This window comes from Polyodon spathula, chromosome 1, assembly GCF_017654505.1.
Source record: "Polyodon spathula isolate WHYD16114869_AA chromosome 1, ASM1765450v1, whole genome shotgun sequence".
NCBI classification, from domain to species: Eukaryota; Metazoa; Chordata; class Actinopteri; order Acipenseriformes; family Polyodontidae; genus Polyodon; species Polyodon spathula.
The window spans coordinates 51,364,244-51,387,041 of NC_054534.1; the positions used below are offsets into that span (position 1 = coordinate 51,364,244).

Consider the following 22,798-nt stretch of genomic DNA (forward strand, 5'->3'; position numbering starts at 1 on the left):
TATTCTATATGAAATTATAAAATGTTACAAATAAGAATAACAAAACATTGCACACCTTGTATGTCTAATTAAAAGATCCAAAGACATTCCTATGGCAACCATTCAAAACAATAAATTGTTGGCACAATGTTGTCATGAGTAACATGTCTGGCAAATAGCAATATTATTCAGTCACTTCTGAAGCCATGACTTTAGCCTTTGAAGTGCACTGACGCTCTGCTCAGGTCGAAGGCTGGATCCATGATCAGATTCCTTTAGTACAACCGGCCCCTGAGGCAGTGTTGAGTGCTATAGCGAGTGTGGCATAATGCAGATTTAATGAGAGGGATGAGAATTGCCCTTTTCCCCACAATTGAAATACTGAAGATAAATACAGTTTGTGTATTAAACTGATGCTAGTACTGTATAGTTATAAGAAAAGGTTGTTTTTAAAAAGTATTTTCAGCTTCCATCCACTTAAAATATGCAGATGTAGCTTGAACCTCAAACAGCAGTGTATCGATGCTAATGTAAGTAACACCAAGCTCCAGACAATGAGCTGTAAACTTTAAACATGTTCCTATTTACAGGTAACTCAACTTTGCTATGATGAATATGATAATGTTTGTTATGGTAATTGTTTATTTAATAGTTTAAAAATGTTTAGTAAAATGTGACTGTGACAGGGATGGCTGAGTGGTGACGTCAGGCCAGATGCAAGAACAAAACATAGGCAAGGTACTGCGGTGCAAAAAAGCGGTGTGGTACTTTAACACAAAAATAAAATAAAAATGGTTTTACAAAAACAAAAAGGCAGACAAAAACAACTTACAAACACTAAACAATATCTCGGTCAGGTTGGGTAATCGCCTTCAATGATCCTATATAGTATCTGTATTTTTAGTTACGTTTCATTTTCTCCATTCCCGTTCCTCCTCTCAAACACCCACAATACTCTACCCAGAACAGTGAAAATGGCAGGGTTTTTATATTGCTGAATTAAAAAACCGGGAGATGGCCATATACAAGTTTTCTATACAAGTTTCTGTGTGGATGGGGCTTCCCCATCCACGCTGCCAAACAAAATAAAAACACATGGCTTTTTGCCATCATTTATGCAGAATACAAAACACAAATACAAAATCGCCGTCATATTTATAAATACAATTAATAAATCATAATACTAAAACAAATACAAAATACTTGTACTACTTTATATCAGCAGGACTTTGCCCTGCCCCCTTTTTATGTGCAGGGCTCCTAGCCGTTTCACAGTGACCAAGAGTGAGTTTTTGGAACACTGATAAAATAGAGATGCGAGAGTCTGTGAGATGTACTTAAACACGCAAAATAACTTAGAATCAGTAATATACTGTTAATAATCTGGTATAATAATTATGTAAAAAGTTGTTGGTAATGTATTTAGTTTTTATTGATGTCTATTTATTTGTGCAAGGCACAAAAAGGTCATTTTGTTGTTTTAAAGCTTACTGTTTCAATTTAAAATGAAAATTTAAAACTAAGTAGACAGAAACCTCAGTGTGATAACATCAGTAATGGATCCTGGATCCAATCCCTTTTTTCTTCCCATTGACTTCTATACAGACTAGTTATTATACCAATAAATTATTGTGAAAATAAAAGTTATAGTACTCCTGCAATGTGAGAGGGATATCTACCTATTGTTGAAAAAGTGAGGGGGGCATGTCCGTGTAAATTATGCCTATGGCACTTATCAAAGCTGCTCCTTTAAGAGCCCCATATGCATCAGATGTCGCCTGCCCCAAGAGATACACACGACTGTTGCATTAGGGACAGCGCCATTTCCTCTTCAGGCCTGCTGTATTGGAGTGAATGCAGCAACCTTGAAGAGTAATGGTTACATTTCTATTTCAGGGAACCAGGGTTATGACAATAACCTAACCTTCCCTTTCAAGTATGACATGTAACCATTACTGAATGGGATACATTACACAAGCCGGCGCAGGTGAAGAACCTGCAGCACCGACAGATGTGCTAAAAAGGTAGATAAACTTTGGCATCCTGTCCGATGACCGATTAAGGGTCCATGGCATTTGGGTTCATGCAAGACCTCTGGTGGGCAGGTTGGCTACATTGTATGCAATCCTGACCGTGTCTACAATCCACCTCGACAGCCGCTGTTTAGACAGGGCTTGTCCATGAAACTTAGACCCGAAACAAACAAACAAACAAACAACAAACAAATGCTTGGATTGCTGCTGGTTGTGATCCATATAATATGCCAGTGCCCTAACAGGACAGAGCGTATGAAGCTTTCTCTCCCTATCAGACTGGAAAGGAGAAGGATGGAAGGCCTCCAATTCCACTGACTGGTTGATATGGAAAGCAGGATTAGTGCAGAGAGTAACCTTAGTTCTGGCCTCCACAAAAAACAAAACAGGCTTTTGTCATTGAGAATGTTTGCATTTCACCTACCTGCTTGGCAGAGGCAATAACAAGCAGGAAAGCAGTCTTTAAGGACAGGAATTTCAGCTCTGCTGAATCTATGGGCTCGAATGGCATTGTAAGTGCATCCAGAAGTACATTTTGCTGCCAGCAAGGAACAGGGTCCTTTCTAGGGGGTTTTAGCCTCTAAGTATCCTTCAAAAACTGTCCCACCAGGAAGTGTGATCCTGGGAAGACGATCCTGATGTAGCTGCCAGGTAGACCTTAAGTATGGCGGGACACGACATCGGGAATACACTACATACAACCAGTTACAGGCTGTAGCGAACACAAATACGCAATAACAGAAGAGCTAGTTCAGAGATTCACTTAATATCACATAACTGTGTAAAGATGCAAAATATATACATATATAAGCAACAATTGTACTTATCCAAACACGGCTCTAGGTCACACCAGTCTTGAAAGGAAAAATGGCACTGAGATCTGCGAGCGCAGGGCTTTTGATACCCGAGGGGCAGGGTCATGACTGCGTCACAGGTTAAAAGAGCAGCTTTGGTATATAATATTCAGGATTTGGGTCTTTAGAAGGTAAATACACATTCGGTAATGGTTACATTTTGTATTTGAAAGGGAACCATCAATATACATAAATTCCAAGGCAAGAATAAACACTTGGCTAGCTTAATAAATGTGAATTTTGAAACTAGTCACACTGTTTAACTGGTGGCTTTTAGAAACAAATAATAAAATGGGCCTGTGGCAATACAGACGCCCAGCAAAAGTAAAAATGTATATCGCTCCGGTAAGCTATAGTTGTGCTTTCTGTCCCTGCACCATGTTTGTGTGGTTCAGGTGCTACTTTATTAATTGTTTTGTTTAATTGTTTAATTTTGTTTGTAATTCAATAAAAGTGTGCTGCCAAGCACTTAACTGTAACCTCATCTCCTACATCTGCATTTCCTGTCATTAGTCTGCCCGAAATCAATGCTACCCTTCACAGGGCCCTATTAACAAAAGTTTAAGGACTGTTTTAAGGAATGTTTAAGGAGAGCTTCTCTGAAAAAAAATTTCATGAGCTGCAAACTTGATTTGAAAATAATCAAAATAAGCAATTAAAAAAAAAAAGTGAGCTAATTGACAATGCTACACAATGCTAATTTTTTAAAAATTAAAATAATAATTGTGATTGCAAGAGGCGTTCTGCAAGCTGATCCACTGTAAACTGAAATACAGCTACACTTTCTATGTAAATAGAAACAAGGTTCCAACTCGAATGTTTCAACAAATTCACAGTTTTTGATTGGGAGTTGTTTGCCGTATTATTCAGTACATTTACCATGTTCACTCTTCCATTCCATAGCCTAGTTTTGTACATATAAGGCACGCTGGGCTGCTTATAAAATATGCATCCAACAAAAAAACTTTTAAAAGAACAAAATCCCTATCTATTTATAAATTAATAGATTGTCCAATAAACAGTCTTTTGGCAATGTCGGTGGCTTTCTGTCCATATTATTAAAAGCAGGTGTACAGTTACAACTCATGAATGCCAAATAACAGCTGGGTAAATGCTTTCAGAAATAGCTCATAGGGATGTCTTAACTTATTTAATTAGTCATGCATATAGTACAACAAAATGTACAACTTGTTGGAAGAACCTAAACTTACAGTTCATAAATTGCTATTACTGAAGTGCCTTGCTGTAAATATATTGAAAGATATAGAATAAACAATTGGTACCTGAATATATACAGATGCATTTCACCTTGCTCATCAATTTTTAAACACTTAGATCTAGATGTAATAGATCTAATGTATATAGATAAAATGACAGTAGTCTAAATATATGTATAGAAGGTCAGAGACTCTTACTACAATTTCACCAGCCTTAGGTTCTTACTTTGCTGTATTAGTGCTGTAAAGATCTGCTTAGCAAAGTGCCCAACATATGATCTCAAGATGTGTATTTATTGCAATGTCCAACATACACGTCTCGGGAACATTGTGTTTGCATGCCAGCAGTACAGTAGCGCATGATATGAGCACACCCATGGGTAAAGAAGAGTCAGTAGTCATGTGTGCAACAGAGCCATAACCTCAACACAACACCTTTGCTCATTTCACAATACCAGAAGCACAGTTAAGCATGTACCGTGTCAACAATTAAATGTTAAGCCATTTAAAAAAAAAAAAAAAAGGTGTTCTATCACTTTTGAAGAGGTTTTATTTTTCTGAATGTATGCACTAAGAATATAAATTATGGGAAAAAATTAGTGTTTAAAAGCATAGTAATGAAATACACAAATATAAGGAACAAAGAACTATAACAGTGTTGTGACCACTGCAATGTAACACAGTTAGCAACAGATTTGGCCATCGTAAAAAAAGGAAATTTAATGACATTTTTTTTGTTTTGTAATTTGCTTCCATAAAAAAATCTTCCGACCCAGCTGGAGTGCATGACGGATGTTTGCTACTCCATTTAAATCAACTGCAGTTTTTGTGATTTAACCCAGAACACCATTGCTAACTTTTGAAAACAGTATTGTGCCGAAGTTTTACATCAACATTGATCTGATAGCCAGGAAATATGTAAATTTACAGCACGCTGCATTTGAAAGTAAATTATCTGGTTTTTAGTTGTGGTACATGTGCTTCTTGTTTGTATGATGGAATTAGAAGTGTGCCTTGGTATATTGTACTGCACGTATAATGTAGTTCTTGTCACAAACAGTGAGCACATACTGAGGATGAAGGAACTCAGAAGCATGTTCATATTTATGCTGCACTGCTTTGCCTTGTTGCTAACTCATTTGACTAAATTATCCTCTGTGAAGCCACTCTGATGATTTAATAGACAAGTCATTTCTTGGTGCCAACAAATATGCAACAGCTATGACTGACTGGCAAGCTGGGGAAGTTCTCGATTTTCCAAATACAGCAGATAAAGTGGGATTTGCAAAATAATAGAATATTAAGGACTTATTGAACATATAATATTAAGAAATTTTGAGCAAACTGGTTGCAACATTACTTTAAATCAGCAACCAAAAGGGCTTCTGTGCTAGAAAAGCACTTGCTCTCCGGATGCACAAAAACTCACAGCTGAGACAGCCTATAGATCCACCTACCCATTGTGCTGTGCAGCTTCCCTTTGATTCAGTCCTCTTCTCTGGCCTTCTGCGACCTCACAGGCATTGTTGTTGGAGTAGAGATTGATGGGGGTATTATAGACAGAGGGCTGCAATGGGACATTAACGGATGGTGCTACTGTAACTTTAGCTGCGCTGGGTGGGGGCATGTGGCCGTCTAGGATGGGTTTAGCTTTTGTAGATGTATATACTGCAGGTGGAGGAGGGGCTGCAGCTGTTGCAAAGGGGGGGGGTGGGGGAGCAGCAAAGGAATGGGGAGTGGAAGCAGGTGTGAAAGCTGATGATGCTGACGGAATGGAGGCAGCTTTGGGTGCTTCAGTAGCTCCAAAAGGCCTAGCTGTCTTATTGTAGGCTGCACTGGGAGCAGTTGTGCTTTTGGGTGCAGTAGGAAGAGGAGATGCAAGGGGCACTGGTTTAAATATCTCCTGAGGCTCATCCTAGACAAGAACACAAAGCACATACACACATAACACACATGCAACACACTGCGCTAATGCTTCTTTGTAGGCTAAAAATGCAGTCTTCAGGATGGGATATTTATACAGGAAATGATAATCTGTTTTTTTAGATTTTACAAAACGCCACATATTTCAGTATTCACACAATATATTGATTGCTAGGAGTATGAGAAAATATTAGCTCAATCACTTGCCATTTAGAAGCATCAGTACATCAAATGTATGCGACAAAGCTAAAACGACTGAAGAGCAAAAAGATTTTGTACATGCCTATATTGCACATGCAGAATATTTAGATAGTATGGAACACAAATGACAATTAAAACATCACACATATAAAAAAAGGCTAAACATGTTAATTTCAGTATCAAAATATTAGGCTTCTACATGTATTGGTAAGTTGTAGATCTATAGATACGTGCTATCTACAGTATGTATTTAACTATCATTAACATGAAAATAGCTTCAACTAGAATAATTATTTTGCTCACATCTCCTTTGCTGTTTTATGTTGTTTATAATCATGTTGACGAATTTAGAGGTCTGTTGCTCCGATAGTACATTTGAAGCACATTGACGCACACTGCATAAAAAATCAAGAAAGCCATAAAAAAAGGTTGAAGACCTTTCTTCTCTCCATTATGTATATGCAGCTTTACAGTAAATGTACATACCTTTGGAACTGAAGCAGGCTTTGTAGCACCAGTAGATCTGGAAAAAGAATAAGAAACAAACAATGTAAATATATATATATATTTTTATACAAGTATAGCAAGACATTGAATCACCATTAAAAATGAATAGTCAGGGTACACAGTTGAATTTGTATTAATTAATAAACCCTGAGTGAAATAAGGACTATAGACTAAACTATTAACTTGCAGACATTCTGAAAAATGAAAATACATGAGCTGACATTGCAACATCACTACTGCATCAAACAAAAACAAACTAAATAAATAAAACGTTGTAAAGATACATTTAAAAAGGTATATAGTGAATCTATTTCGATGATTTACAACTCCCATAATAAAATATTACAGTTAATCTAGTAAGAACTTATTTTCCAGTCAAAGTATTGTTTTGAATTAAGTTGTAATGAATGGGTCACTACACAGACGGCCATTAATTTTTAAAACTAGCAGACAGAAGTGGTCATACCCAGCCATTTCAGACTTTTTTTTTTATATGGCTGGCTTGAACACTATATCAGCAAAAATCTAAATCTAGGACTCTTATGGATGTTTTTGTATTACTTTTACATAGGATCAGGGCTCACAAAATTGCTAGTCCGACATTCCGGGACAACCAAAAAAATCTGTCTGACAACATGTTTTTTTTGGCTGCTTGCCTGACGGGCACTCCAATTTTTTACTCTATAACAAGATAATGTTCTGTGCTTTAATCAAACATTTCTCAATCAAGATGGTAAAACACGTTCAGAGTTTTTGATTGGTAATGCTTGAGTGATTTCCGGGGTGACGTACCGTACACATTGCTTGTAACCAAACCCCGCGAGGATTTCCCTGTGTAACACCCCCGACAACTCAAGTAATCCTATATAGTCAGCACGCTGGTATATGTCACGTGACTGTGTCTGCTCCAGTGAAACTAATGGTAAAATAGACACTACGACAGCCAAAGTATATACTTTTATATAGAAGGCTATGATTTTTTAAACAAAGTTACAGACTAGAATTACAAGCTACTGTACTCTGCTCACCAAGGTTCACATGTTGTGGGCTGTGTACTGTGTTCTTCAATGAATAGGATATAGCCAGAATACTAGATGCAGCATGCCACAAATAGGTACCGTACTTGCAATTCTACTTTTATTCACAATCTTACTGCTATTATTATCGTTATTGATAGCGGTATTAGTGAAAAATATTGTAATAATAAAGAAAAACAAAGAATAAAAACAGCACTAATATTATTAATAATTTAGCTGATGCCTTTATCCAAGGTGACTTCCTTAACTTACTCCAGCAGTTTAGGTTGTTTGTTTTGGATTGTCCTTTTAGCAAACAAAGGGCTTTGGACCAAACAGGGCTGTTATAGCGAGGGTGTACTGTATTTAGTACTTGACTTGTATGTTTAATATACAACACTTGCACATTAATATATAATGTGTGCACGTGTTATATTTTGTAACAAAGGGTATAAAGAAGTTTGGATCAGAATCCAATATCATCCCTTACAAAAAAGTAATATACTGCAAGTCAGCACGCTGGTATATCCACAAAAAGGGAAACAAAACTGAACCAGGTAACTACAGACCAGTAAGCCTGACTTCTATTATATGCAAACTTATGGAAACTATAATAAGATCCAAAATGGAAAAATACCTATATGGTAACAGGGTCCTGGGAGACAGTCAACATGGTTTTAGGAAAGAGAGATTGTGTCTAACTAACTTGCTTGATTTTTTTGAGGATGCAACATCGATAATGGATAATTGCAAAGCATATGACATGGTTTATTTAGATTTCCAGAAAGCTTTTGACAAAGTCCCGCACAAAAGATTCATTCTCAAACTGAACACAGTTGGGATTCAAGGAAACACATGTACATGGATTAGGGAGTGGTTAACATGTAGAAAACAGAAAGTACTGATTAGAGAAAAAACCTCAGAATGGAGTGTGGTATCCAGCGGTGTACCACAGGGATCAGTATTAGGTCCTCTGCTATTCCTAATCTACATTAATGATTTAGATTCTGGTATAGTAAGCAAACTTGTTAAATTTGCAGATGACACAAAAGTAGGAGGAGTGGCAAACACTGTTGCAGCAGCAAAGGTCATTCAAAATGATCTAGACAAGATTCAGAACTGGGCAGACACATGGCAAATGACATTTAATAGAGAAAAGTGTAAGGTATTGCACGCAGGAAATAAAAATGTACATTATAAATATCATATGGGAGATATTGAAATTGGAGAAGGAATCTATGAAAAAGACCTAGGAGTTTTTGTTGACTCAGAAATGTCTTCATCTAGACAATGTGGGGAAGCTATAAAAAAAGGCCAAGATGTTCGGATACACTGTGAAAAGTGTTGAATTTAAATCAAGGGAAGTAATGTTAAAACTGTACAATGCACTAGTAAGACCTCATCTTGAATATTGTGTTCAGTTCTGGTCACCTCGCTATAAAAAAAAGATATTGCTGCTCTAGAAAGAGTGCAAAGAAGAGCGACCAGAATTATTCCGGGTTTAAAAGGCATGTCATATGCAGACAGGCTAAAACAATTGAATCTGTTCAGTTTTGAACAAAGACGACTACGCGGCGACCTAATTCAAGCATTCAAAATTCTAAAAGGTATTGACAGTGTCGACCCAAGGGACTTTTTCAGCCTGAAAAAAGAAACAAGGACCAGGGGTCACAAATGGAGATTAGACAAAAGGGCATTCAGAACAGAAAATAGGAGGCACTTTTTTACACAGAGAATCGTGAGGGTCTGGAATCAACTCCCCAGTAATGTTGTTGAAGCTGATACCCTGGGATCCTTCAAGAAGCTGCTTGATGAGATGCTGGGATCAGTAAGCTACTAACAACCAAACGAGCAAGGTGGGCCAAATGGCCTCCTCTCGTTTGTAAACTTTCTTATGTTCTTAACTCTGTATATTCTTTTTTGTAAATAATCTTTTCTTTTGCATACCTGCCTTGTCTCTTGCTAGATATGCACCTCCAGATTCTGACAAATACTTTTAGAAAACCAGGAGCAACTTCTGCTCTGGATCAAAAAGCTATAATGCTCTGCGGCTGCCTGCCAATGTGGATAACTATCGAAAAACTACTAGAAAATAAATTTAAAAAGTCTGAGAAAAACAAATGGAAGTCTGGAAAAAGTACGGAATTTTGATGTTGAAAAAGTGTATGAACCCTAAGATACTGTACCTAAATTGAGTACTGTGTAATTTGTACAAATCACAGTCCATTGGTCAATTATGGAAAACTTGACATTTTTGTGGACAACCAAATGTCTACAATGGATTGCCTGAAGGGCAAGTACCACAACCAAAATTTTGCGAGCCCTGAGGCTATACCCTCAAATTGCTTGTCCAAAGTGAATTTTAAGTATTTCCTACCACAATAACATCACCATCTAATTGAGCAATGAACACTTTTTACCACTGGTATTTTAAAATATTTGGTTCCACAAACATTTTGAAAGCTGTAAGTCATAGGTAAACTCCTGTTATAGATTACTCAAATAAACAGACAGTTTGTTAAGCACACATTATCAGGTGACAACAAGTTTAACCCAGAATACAAGGTACAGCGACGTTCTAAAGGAGTACACTGAAGAACAAATCTACAAATCCTATCAAATAATGTATCAATTTTATCCAAATAACTTACTAGCAGTCATGTAAATCACATCATTATAGTCCATAATAGGAAACAAGAGCTGCTTAGCTAATTTAATCATTGATGTAAAATGTAAGAAAGGATGCTGGCCATACAACAATCCAAGTTTTCTCTGAATTCTGCTACATATTTCTTGTATGTGTTTTTCAAATTTAAGAGTTGTATCGATATTGACACCTAAGTATTTAAAAGTATCAACTCTCTCCAAAAGGTGTATTATTACAAGTAACAATAATTGGGTTGTGCACAATTGGCCAAGCACCACCCAGGTAGGGAGGGATTAGGTCGGCAGGGCAATGCATAGTTCACCACACGCGATATGTGAGTCACTGTACAGATACGTAACATGACATATATATATATCACACACACAGTCACACAACACATCAAGTTATGAACAATCCTCGATGAACAACCGCTAGGGACTAGATTTACCTAGTTTAACTCAAATGAGAAAAAAAACACAGGGACCCAAACCTTGGCTCGCTTTTATTTTATTAGTCTAACACAGTGTGAGAATTGGTAGTGACTACAGTTTTGACATTTCTCAGCCTATACACACTGACATGTAGACTGTACATATAAAAACAGAAGATCATGCAACACTAGCTAACAAATAGTGATCTCAACATAAATGTGAAGCTGCCAGTGTTAACATTAAGATGTTGCTTCAGCTACATCATTCCAACTTGCAAATGAAATGACTTGTATAGTGATCAAACTTTTATTTTTCTAATATGATCCTAGTTTTGTTATGTGGAATGTAAAAAGAGAAATAAAACAGTGAGTAAATATTGCTGTTTTTTTCACTGTACAACGCTCCTGTGGGGATAAAGTACTTCTATTGTCATCTAGCTCTGAGTGTAAACTTCTGGCGAAGTGGCAAGGCCCTTATGTGGTTAAACGCCACACTGGGACGGTGGATTATGAGATCTGCCAGCCGGAGCAACAGAGAGAAAAGCACAGTCAACATGTAAACCCCTTGAAGCCCTGGTTGCAACAAGAGGCTTTGTTAGGGGCGCAAGCAGATGATGTCACAGACTTGGGACCTGATCTTTCTGTATTGGTGAAAAAAGGGTCGGTACAGACTACAGATAATCTGACTCAAACAGAAATGTCAGGCTCAGGCGCCACTGGTGGAGTTTCCTGATGCGTTTTCTCCCGTCCAGGGGCAGACTCGAGTAGCCCATAATCACATTGAAATTGAGCCGGGGGCGCCAGTTCGCCAGAGGCCGTACCGTATACCTGAGCACAAAAGGCAGGTAATAAAAATTGAAATTGATGAAACGCTCAGACTGTGGGTAATAGAAGAATTCCAAAGTGACTGGAACAGTCTAATTGTGTTGGTGGATAAGCCAGATGGTTCTACTCGGTTTTGCATTGATTTCAGGCGAGTCAATGAAAAAAAAATCGAAGTTCGATGCTTATCCCATGTCCCGAGTAGATGAGTGGCTGGAGCGCCTAGGCATGGCTCATTTTATGACAACATTGGATTTAACAAAGGGGTACTGGCAGATATCCCTGACCCCCTAATCCCGAGAGAGGAACACATTTGACTCCCTTCGGGTTGTACCAATTGAGGACCATGTCTTTTGGGTTACATGGAGCACCAGCCATTTTCGAGCAGTGATGGATCACATTTTGCAGCCCCATCAGCAGTACGTCGCTGCTTGTATTGCTTTAGATGATGTGGTTATCCACAGTGAGTATTGGCAGAGTCATCTTTGTAAGGTAGCGGCAGTACTGCAATCCTTGCGGGAGGCTAGGCTCACTGCTAACCCAAAGAAATATGCCATTGGGAAGAGTGAGTTGTAGTATTTGGGGTATTTGGGAGTGGCCAGATCAGACTGCTAATTGCTAAGGTCCCTACAACCAAAACCCATGTGCGTTCCTTCTTGGGACTAGCGGGCTATTACAGAAAGTTAATCCAGAACTTCGCCACGCTCGCTATGCCTCTGACGGAAGTCATCCGGAAGGTTGCCCCAAATACGGATCAGTGGACAGAGCCGTGCCAGAGGGCCTTTCTTGCTTTGAAGTGGAGACTGTATAACAAGCCAGTGCTGTGCAGTCCAGGTTTCAGTAGGAAGTTCACCCTGCAGACGGATGCATCAGAGACAGGACTCGGGGCAGTTTTGTCTCAGGAGGTGCGGGGAAGCGAGCACCCGGTCCTGTACATCAGCAGGAAGCTCCTTCCCTGCATCAGTTGATGGGGATAGTGGTTGAGACTGGAATGCTTAAAATACCCCCTTACTGGAGGATGCATCTCTTCCGGTTGCTGAGCAGGATCTGATAGCCTGCCTTGTCTCCTTCATGGAGGACAGGGAATTCTTAAGGCCTGTACCAAAGACAAGATCCCCCTCAAAGGGCAACTCCAACTGGTTTGTGTGTCTGCAGTTAGTGTAGATATCTTCATCTGAAGTTACCTACTTATAGAGAAAACGTTTGTCACAGCCCTGGTGTTGGTGCCAATAGTGTCACATGCAACCTGTAGTTGAATCTTACACACATTCTTAACCTCTTCTGCAAGCTGCATAGCCTGTTCCATGTTCTCCGGGGTAGGTGTCTCCACAGTTTGCACTGATACTTGGCAGCATATACCTGATAGATGTTGATGCGCATGCTGCAGGTGAAAGAGTTATAGTTCTGTCAGGAAGATATCTAACTTCTTATTAAGAACCTTCTGTGTATTCCAGACTGTTGCACAAGGGCTGTGGTCCTTTCTTAGTCTCAAGGGGGAGCTAACCCACATGCAACACCAGTATGACAGTGGTCAAGGGTGGTTAACACCAGGGAGACTAAAAGATAGGAGCTGTGGTTTAAGTGCCAAAGCACACTTTAATTAAACGAAAATGAAAGGTTTAAAAACAGACAAATCAATAATACAAACAAAAGAAACTCGCACCCAAGCAATGCTATCATGTGATAGCAGTGAGCACAGCCTGCAACTCTCAGCTCTACCTTCCCAAACAAAGGGTCTGGCTCCCTTTACATACCCTTTAAAATACCATGTGGCTGGGGCTTGATTGACCATCAATTAATCAATAGCCACATTCTGCCAAACTTAGATTCAAAGTAATCCAACTTTATTTACATGTGCACCAAACCATACTATTTACATGCAGGGCTTTTGCCCTGTCACACCAGACTTATGTGCACAGTTCACAGCCTAACTCTGTAAAGTGCTTTATGGTGGTTCCACTATGAAAGGCACTATGTAAAAATAGCTATTATTATATATTATGTAAGTTTGCACACCCTCCTATCTTCAGTACAAAATGCTTTAATTCACTCTCATATTATACCTGTAGTTTTCAGTTACGCTAAGAACTATGGTGCAAAATATTTGCCTATGAAATTATAAAGCAAAATATGAATGTACTTTTGAAAACAAAGATAGTTCATAGTTCAGTCACTGTGACAGTCAGCAGTTTTTCCTAGCGGAAACGTTGTGTGCAGATCTGAGATTTTCCAGACAACAGCAAACTAGCATGTGTGTAATTATTATATGTCAGTTATAAGCGGTGGAGCCTAATGGGTTAAACCTCAGACAAAGCGGACTCCTCCAGACATCCTTTAATAAAGATTTAAACCTTTATAAGCAAAGAAATTCTCTTCGAAATTTTCTATTTATAGAACCAGTCAGCCTTCCACTTCCATTGTTACTGTATTGCATTAACACCAGGGTTGATATCTTTAAGATCACTTCTATACTAATATGCTATTCTAAATCTGGAATCCCCATACATCCTCACAATTCCCACAGCTTGGTACACTTTGAGAAAGTACATTTCTAAAGCAAATTCAGAAGGTTAAACACAGGTACGGGGTCCTAAGTCAAATGTGTAAATTAAAGTATCTTCATGGATGGTATTTACAGACAAAGGTTTAATTTCCAAATGTATTCAGGTCCTAAGCTTAACCACTTCAAGTGGATTATCTCTGACACCCACACTTAGAGAAGCAGATAAGGACCAAGACTAATGCTTTTTGTAGGGAGTGATTTGGTCTGTTTCAAATAATGGATTCCAGAATGGCTTAAAAGATGTTACATCTTGAAATGTTTTAAATCGTAACTATTTTAACTCATTGTGCATGTGATGGTTGATATCACAACCTCAATAACATATGAATATCCATACAAAAGGTTATCAAGAGCTATCACAGCTATAGTAACAGCTACTCCTAATGAACAGAAAAGCACTTCTCCTCACTCTACCATTAGCCAAATTAGAAAAGTACCAATTCATTCTGTTGAGGGAGAATGGCCATGTGCAAAATAAAGTAGGAGAACATTCACAAGTACAGCATGGCATTGTGAGATCCACATATAACTAACAGACAGTATCAATCATATGGCAAATATTATGAGAGCAGGAAGAGGTTGTTATTCTGAATCCCCAGTGCTGTCATGCTTCTTGCTAGTGTGCTCCTTTCATAGCGAGCTTTGCTTGAAATACAGACAAACTGTTAAATTCCCAAACATAGAAATTATTATTATTTTAGCTCATTGGGTCCTTTATAATATGCAAAGCACTCAAGACAATTGACAAATATACAGTCCGTTGTGCGTTTGAACTTACATGACCTGCATTTGCTAAAGAATGTCTTTAGCAAGTTTCAACATTGAATGTAAAGTGTGACATACATACGCCTACAGTTCTGAATCCAAACATTCACCGCAGGATTGGGGTTGGTAAAAAGAACACTGAAGTAGTTGTTGAGAATAGCAACAAAACATATGCTGTGCAAAAGGCTGTCTAGCTCATGTTTACTGTTTGTTTTGCTATATTCATAAACCAACCAGGTATGCTCTCCAATTATAATTTATTATGTATGATGGATGAGACAAGTTACCTTGATGATACACAAACACAGGAAGGGGATAGACAGCAAAAGTATTAAAATCAAAACTATGAAGGCAGGAACAATGGAATGCTTTTGTATTAAGTTTCTCTTGGCTGAATCTTCCATACTAGGCAAAAGCATGTCTTTCATGTTTAGCTTAAGTAGGAATATTACATACAATTATAAGGATTAAAGTTGTATTAAAAGTAACATTCAAGAATATTTTTCTAGTAACAAAACTTTACTTTACTGGAACCGATGCAACTATTCAAACATACTTTTGATGTAGAGCTGTATTTTTCCTTAAAGGGCAGGTTATGAAATATTTTTCATACAAATTAGCAATACAACTAATAAATAAAACAAAATAGTTTTTTATGATATAGTGTAAAGACCAGGACAAACATACTAGGCGCGATGCAATATTGGCAATATTACTAAATGATGCAGCACAGACCAGAGCGATAGAATACCACAGTATTGTTGAGCAGTGCAAATCAAATCCAGGGCAATTTTTTCCAGATGCCGTGTGGTACCATTGATGGACTAACCAATCACAGCCTAGTGGTAACACACGTGCTTGACAGGAAAAATCATGAATGACAAACTGTTGTCTACAAAGGTGTCCAAGCACACTGAAGTGTTTGATCCCTTCCATACTTCCTGCCAGGAAGCTGAAATGAATGCAAATGTCTGGGAACCAAAGACCTGACAGGCAGGTCAGTATTTTATGCATCACTCCTGATAAGCGTCCTCCATGTAGCCTCAGCAAACGCTAAACAAAAATAGCTACTCCCTCATAGTATCAAATGATACTGTTATCACTTTTTTCCCATTTTTATCATTTATGTAGGCCACTACTATTTTTACTAAATTATTGGATGACACGGTAAAACAATTGTATTATTTCAGTGACTGTAGTCTACTTGCTGTCAGCAACATTGTCTGTATATATGTATGTTTCTTTGCCAAGTTGATCGCTCGTTTGATACATCTGCAGATAGAGGACAGAAAAACAACTTTGATATATAAACAAGTGTTTTTATTTAGTAGATTATATTGGGGGCATTACAGATATGACCAAAAGTTTTGCATTACCCTACAGAACAACAGATTTTGCTTCATAAAGCAAAATAAATGAAACCCATGGAATAATGTTATGTTAACATATTGAATTACATATCTCTTTGTAGTTTCCCATATACTTAATGAAAAACTGACAAATTTTAAAACGTGACATTTTGAAATATAACATGAAATACTGTACTACTATGTTCATATAGTTTATTTTTATAATGTCTCAATCCTAAAATTCTAGGTCTTGCAAAACATTTGGCCCTAGCTGTACATTATATTCAAGTACATTGCCCACTGTGTGGTACTGACAACTACCATTCAATTTTTTTTACAATATTGTAGCAGAAAACCGTGTAGTGCATACCTCTCGTGTGTGCCTGGTTTAGGAATAAGCAATAACACACCGCAGAAATGCCCAGCGGTGCTGCGTCACGTATGTGTGTTATGGCTTTCTGGTGGCATAAGTCATCTGAACAATACATTTAAAAACATTTATTAAAGATATGTATCTACACTTTTACAAGGTAATATTGTTCTTTTGCAGACATTTGAAATAGGGTCTATTCAACAGCTTTTTGGTTCTTGTTACATACTGTGTACCAAGGTAATGCAAATCAAACATGGAGAACATCTTTACTGTATTTCTCTATAAAAACAACAATTAGGAATGCAGGTTTCATCAGAACTGGATGGGCAGATCAAGAAATATGATAAGTGACATGCAGACTTCTGTAGAAAGAAATTACCAAACCAAAAATACAGTATGGAGAGAAGCCCTACACAAAAGGAGTATATATAGTGGTTTTGTACCTCATGAAACCACACAGCCTATAGCCACACCAACCTTACTGTTTGCACTCCAAAAGTAGAAACTTGAAAACCTTTCACAGTTTCACTTGAACCAAAACCAGTAATTTGAATTTCAAGGAGTTGGGACCCATACAGTTTCACATTTTTCTTTCCACTAAATGAATGACTCCTTTTATCAAACTCAGCAGGAAATCAAAATAGGTGCATGCAGTTAGCCTCCCTGCCAGAAGAAACCTAACAGGCACATACCATACATCATAATGATGTAGGCTCTGCCCACAATAAACTGTAGGCCTTTTACAAGAACAGATTACTGCAAGTTTTATTTGCTATTCTACCTATAATTATATAATTATTCAAAATATTAGACTGCTGCCGGAATGTGGCATTGAATCACACAGATATGCAATGGCAGACAATCACAAAGCATCATTAAGCCGTGGTTAAGGAATAAAAATGTACTTTGAACTGTTGTGCTTGAAATATCATGTCAGTGCTTGTTTTAACAGAACAAAGTAGTCAGTTTAAAGTTACCAAACTGTGGGATCTGGGTGACCTCTTTGGTGTTTGTGCATTTAAAACTAATTCAATCCTAAACTAGAATGAGGAGTAATTTACCATCCTAACAGATCTGTAATTGAAAATGCAAAACACAAACCCACATACCCTTATACATAACACCATTATTTGTTTTTAACAGGCATACCAACCCTTAAAATACAGATGCCTTACGATTCTCTCAAAATTATGCCAAAAGTAACACTGATTAAAAGAAAAACAGCTGTGTGTACCAAGAGAAGTTTGGATAATTGAGCATTTACACTTATCATAAAGATATCCCTCACTTTTAATTATCTATGGTTTCAAATAATAGCAACTGTATTCTGTGTATAGATATATTTTTTAATTGAAGCAACCAGTGTATGAAACCTCTAGTTATCTTGCCTTGCAAGTATGTGGTTGTGATGAGTCAAAGGGGTTTCGGTCTGCAATTCAGCCTCCCAACAGCAGAAGGCGTCAAACCAACTCGGGACTTCCCTTACCAAGGTCTTGTGACCATGACAAAAGTCATCTTTTTGAGGGGCGGCACCTTGGTGAGGGGCGGAAGTACGAGTATGTAAATTCCAGCCACTGGAGTCAAGTGAAATTAAGGATACCTGTCAGTTTGGGATTGGTGATCCACTGACTACCGGGGCGGGGTTTGCATACTAAAGGGAACGTGCTACTGTGTTCAGGGTTGGTCCTAAGGAATAGAGGCGGGGGAAAAAAGGCTGGAGGGAAGTACGTGGGAGTTTGGACTGTGTCACGAACGGAGGCCTTACTAACTTGGCTCTTTTCTGTTTTTATTCCTTTTTGTTTTATTTTTGGATTTAAGCAGAGCGCGAAGAGGACCAAGAGGCTTCCGTTCCTTTATTTTTGATTACTCCAGCACTCCCTCCCTCACATCCTTCTTTATTATTTTTCTTTTTTTTTTCTGTGTAATATTAAATAAAATTTTAATTTTTACACGTAAATCACTGTCTGGAAAATCCATTTTTACTCGCACGCCTCACAAGTGGTGTCATTGTGGGAGATGGATCCAGCTACAGTTTTGGCGATGTTTAGGGAGCAGGAGGAGAAGCGAGAGGAGAGGGAAGCACAGCGCCAGGAACAGCTCGCCCAGTTCTTTGGTCAGCTGGTAGAGAAAATCTCGACACCAGCGGCGGAAACAGCGGTTGCCCGGATGTTTTCTTCACAACCAAAGCTACAGAAGATGACTCCGGAAGATGATCCTGAGGCGTTCTTGGTCACCTTTGAGAGACTGGCAGAAGCAGCAGGGTGGCCCAAGGAACACTGGGCCATGAAATTGGCACCCTGTTTGACAGGAGAAGCGCAAGCAGCGTATAGAGCCTTGATGGCCTCGGAGGCAGCGGATTATATAAAAGTAAAATAAGCCATTCTCTCACGCCTCAGGATCATGGAAGAAACATACCGGCGCCGTTTCCGGGAATACCAGCTGTCCAAGGGGGTGCGGCCCCGGGTTGCGGGACAGTATCTCCTGGATCAGTGCACCCGGTGGCTGCAACCGGAAGAACACACACCCACAAGAACTGGTGCAGAAGATCGCTATAGGGCAGTTCGCCTCCATACTACCGCCAGGAAATCGGGAGTGGGTTAAAAGGAATCAACCTACCACTCTCGAGAAGGCCATCATCCTGGCGGAGGCTTATGAGGATGCGAATGAAGGCGCCGCCTCTAACCCCACTCCTGTGCCTAAACTAACCAGGACCAACCCATCAGTGAAGCCCAGAGGAGGTAACCAGACCTTCAGACCATGGAGGTCGAGGTTAGCCCCATCTTGGGCGAGAGAAAAACCCCCTAACCTGTCAGTCACCAACTCACAGGACAAGCAAACCCCGTTGGTGCCTTCTACCCCAGTTTGTTACCGATGCAATGAGCCCGGACATATAGCCAGGGATTGTCCGATGATGGAGGTAGACCTGGCAAGAAGATCCTGGTCGGCAGTAACAGGTAAGAACACTGGGGAATGTTGGGAGGGCCCTTATCAATTAAGAGTATAGGTCGGGGATAAGAGTACTAATGCATTTGCGGACTCTGGGTGTGCACAAACATTGATTCGACAAGCTCTTTTGGAGGGGGTAACCTGGCAGCCACAGGGTAAAGTGGCTATCTCATGTATCCATGGAGAAACTCTGGTTTATCCCACCACTAAAGTTAGACTTACTGTTGATGGTTACTCAGCTTACGTTAAAGTGGCTGTAGCGCAATGTTTACCATACCCTGTTCTCCTGGGAAGAGACGTTTTTTGATCGTATTTTAGGTCGGGAAATGGTCTTAGTTTCTACCAGGGGACAATCTAAGCAACGGGAGAAAACAATTGGCGAGATTTTCCCGTTACAATCCGACCTGTTTAACCCTAAAATCCGCCCGAGAAAAACAAAGAGAGAGTGCAGGGTGGAAAAATATGAGGGAACTCTGAGACGACAAGGGGAGGGGTCTGACTCAAAAGTAAACCAATCTTGTAAACGGCAGGGTAAAGGAGTAGGTGTTCAGTGTGACCGGGGCTGCGAGGTTACTGATGTGGAAGGTCACATAATAAGACACTCCTCTCAGCGTACCTAATCATTGGGACCGAGATATTGACCTGGGCTATGAACAACAAAATGATCCCACATTACAGTACGCTTGGAAACAGGTTAGATATATTGAGGGGAAGGATATGCAGGAAGGACAACCAGTGGTATTTTCGCATTTTTCTGTATCTGGGCACTTATTACTTATTAATAACCCAGGCTCCCGGGACGGGACAGCTCGTAAAACAGTTATTGGTTCCTAGGCCTTTTCAGTCAGAAGTCATGAGATTGGCGCATGACATTCCATTTTCAGGTCATTTAGGAACTGAAAAGACTCAGGAACGAATTCTGGCCCGGTTTTTTTGGCCTGGGGTTTATGGTCTTGTGCGGAAGTATGTATCTGAGTGTCCGGAATGTCAATTAGCTGCCCCTAAGTTAGTTCGCACCGCACCTCTGGTCTCACTGCCAATTAGTGGAGTACCGTTTGAGAGGATTGGTGTAGATTTAGTAGGCCCTCTGGAGGGAGCAGAGTCAGGATATCGATATTTTGGTAGTAGTGGACTACGCAACACGATATCCAGAAGCTGTTCCCTTACGCTCTATGAGTGCAGAAGTAGTAGCAAATGAATTGGTTAAAATATTTTCTAGGGTGGGAATCCCGAAAGAAATTCTCACTGATCAGGGCACTAATTTTATGTCAGGCTGTATTCAGCAATTATATAAATTATTGAAAATCCGTTCAATTCGAACCTCAGTTTTTCATCCTCAAACGGATGGGCTTGTTGAACGATTTAATCAGACTTTAAAAAGTATGTTGCGCCGCTTTGTAGATCAGGAGAAACGTAATTGGGCTAAACTGCTTCCCTACTTGCTCTTTGCAGTTCGTGAGGTACCACAATCCTCAACGGGGTTCTCCCCGTTTGAGCTCTTGTACGGTCGGCAGCCGCGGGGTATCTTGGATCTCATAAGAGAAGGCTGGGAAGAACAGTCAAAAGACTCTAAAAATATAGTGAAATATGTATTACAGCTACGCGATCGCTTAGAATTAGTCGGTCGATTGGCACATGACAATCTCAAAGTGGCACAGCAGAAGCAGCAGCAAAGCTACAATAAAAATGCAAGAATTAGGAACTTTTGACCTGGAGACAAAGTGTTGTTGTTGCTTCCCTCATCAGAATCTAAGTTGTTTGCTAAATGGCAGGGTCCCTTTGAGGTCATTCGAGCAATTGGAAAAGTTAATTATGAGATTCGACAGCCTGGGCGTCGGAAGGAAAATCAAATTTATCATGTTAATCTCCTCAAACCGTGGAAAGAACGGGAGGTCCATTTTATATCTCCCGAACAGGAGGGAGAGGACTATGGACCCTCAATTGAGCCAGTATCAGCAGCTGGGGTTCCGATGGGGGAACAATTAACTCCTGATCAACGCAAAGAGGTAAGCAATTTAATCAAAATGTTTGGTGATGTGTTTTCTAACGTGCCCGGAAGAACGCATTTGATTGAACACGCGGTTATCACTCCGCCAGGTCTGAGAGTTAGACAGAGACCGTATCGCATTCCAGAAAGTCGGAGAGATTCTGTCCGGAGGGAGGTGGAGTGTATGTTGAAACTTGGGATAATTGAACCTTCCCGAAGTGAGTGGTGTAGCCCAATTGTACCAATAGACAAACCAGATGGGTCACTACGGTTATGTATAGACTTTAGGAGGGTGAGTGCTATCTCTAAGTTTGATGCATATCCCATGCCTCGAGTAGATGAACTCTTAGACAGGCTGGGGCGAGCTCGGTTTATTTCAACTTTGGATCTGACGAAAGGATACTGGCAAATTCCATTAGTAAAAGCCTCTTGTGAGAAAACGACATTCTCAACCCCAGATGGCCTTTTTCAATTTTGTACTATGCCGTTCGGACTTCATGGAGCTCCCGCAACTTTCCAGAGACTAATGGACAGGGTATTACAACCTCATCGAGAGTATGCAGCTGCATATATCGATAATGTAGTCATATACAGTTCTTCCTGGAAAGAACATTTGAGTAGATTAAAAGCCGTCCTACAGTCTCTGAGGAAGGCGGGGCTCACAGCGAACATGGCAAAGTGCGCTATTGGAAAAGAAGAAACAAAATATTTAGGTTTCATAATGGGTAAGGGTAGAGTGAAACCGTTGGTTTCAAAAGTCCAGGCTTTGTTGGATTCACCGGTACCTACCACAAAAACCCAGGTGAGATCATTGTTGGGATTGGCTGGTTATTACCGCCGCTTTATTCCACACTTTTCCACTATAGCCGCCCCTCTCACTGATCTCACTAAAAAGAACGCTCCAAATAAAATTAAGTGGAGTGCAGAGTGTCAGACAGCCTTTGAATCTATTAAAACTAATTTGAGTCAGGCCCCAGCATTAGTAAGCCCGGATTTCAGCCGAGAGTTCATCCTTCAGACCGATGCATCGCAGACTGGTCTGGGGGCGGTTCTGTCCCAGGAAAAAAATGGTATAGAACACCCGATATTATATATTAGTCGGAAGTTACTGCCGAGAGAACAAAGGTACTCTGTGGTAGAGAAAGAATGCCTGGCAGTAAAATGGGCGGTGGAGTCCTTAAAATAC

The 22,798-nt window shown here is 39.6% G+C and overlaps 1 pseudogene; it reads right to left on the reverse strand.

Moving 5' to 3' along the window:
- The window catches only part of LOC121321115, a 138,511-nt pseudogene that overhangs the window by 78,367 nt on the left and 37,346 nt on the right, over nt 1-22,798 (reverse strand).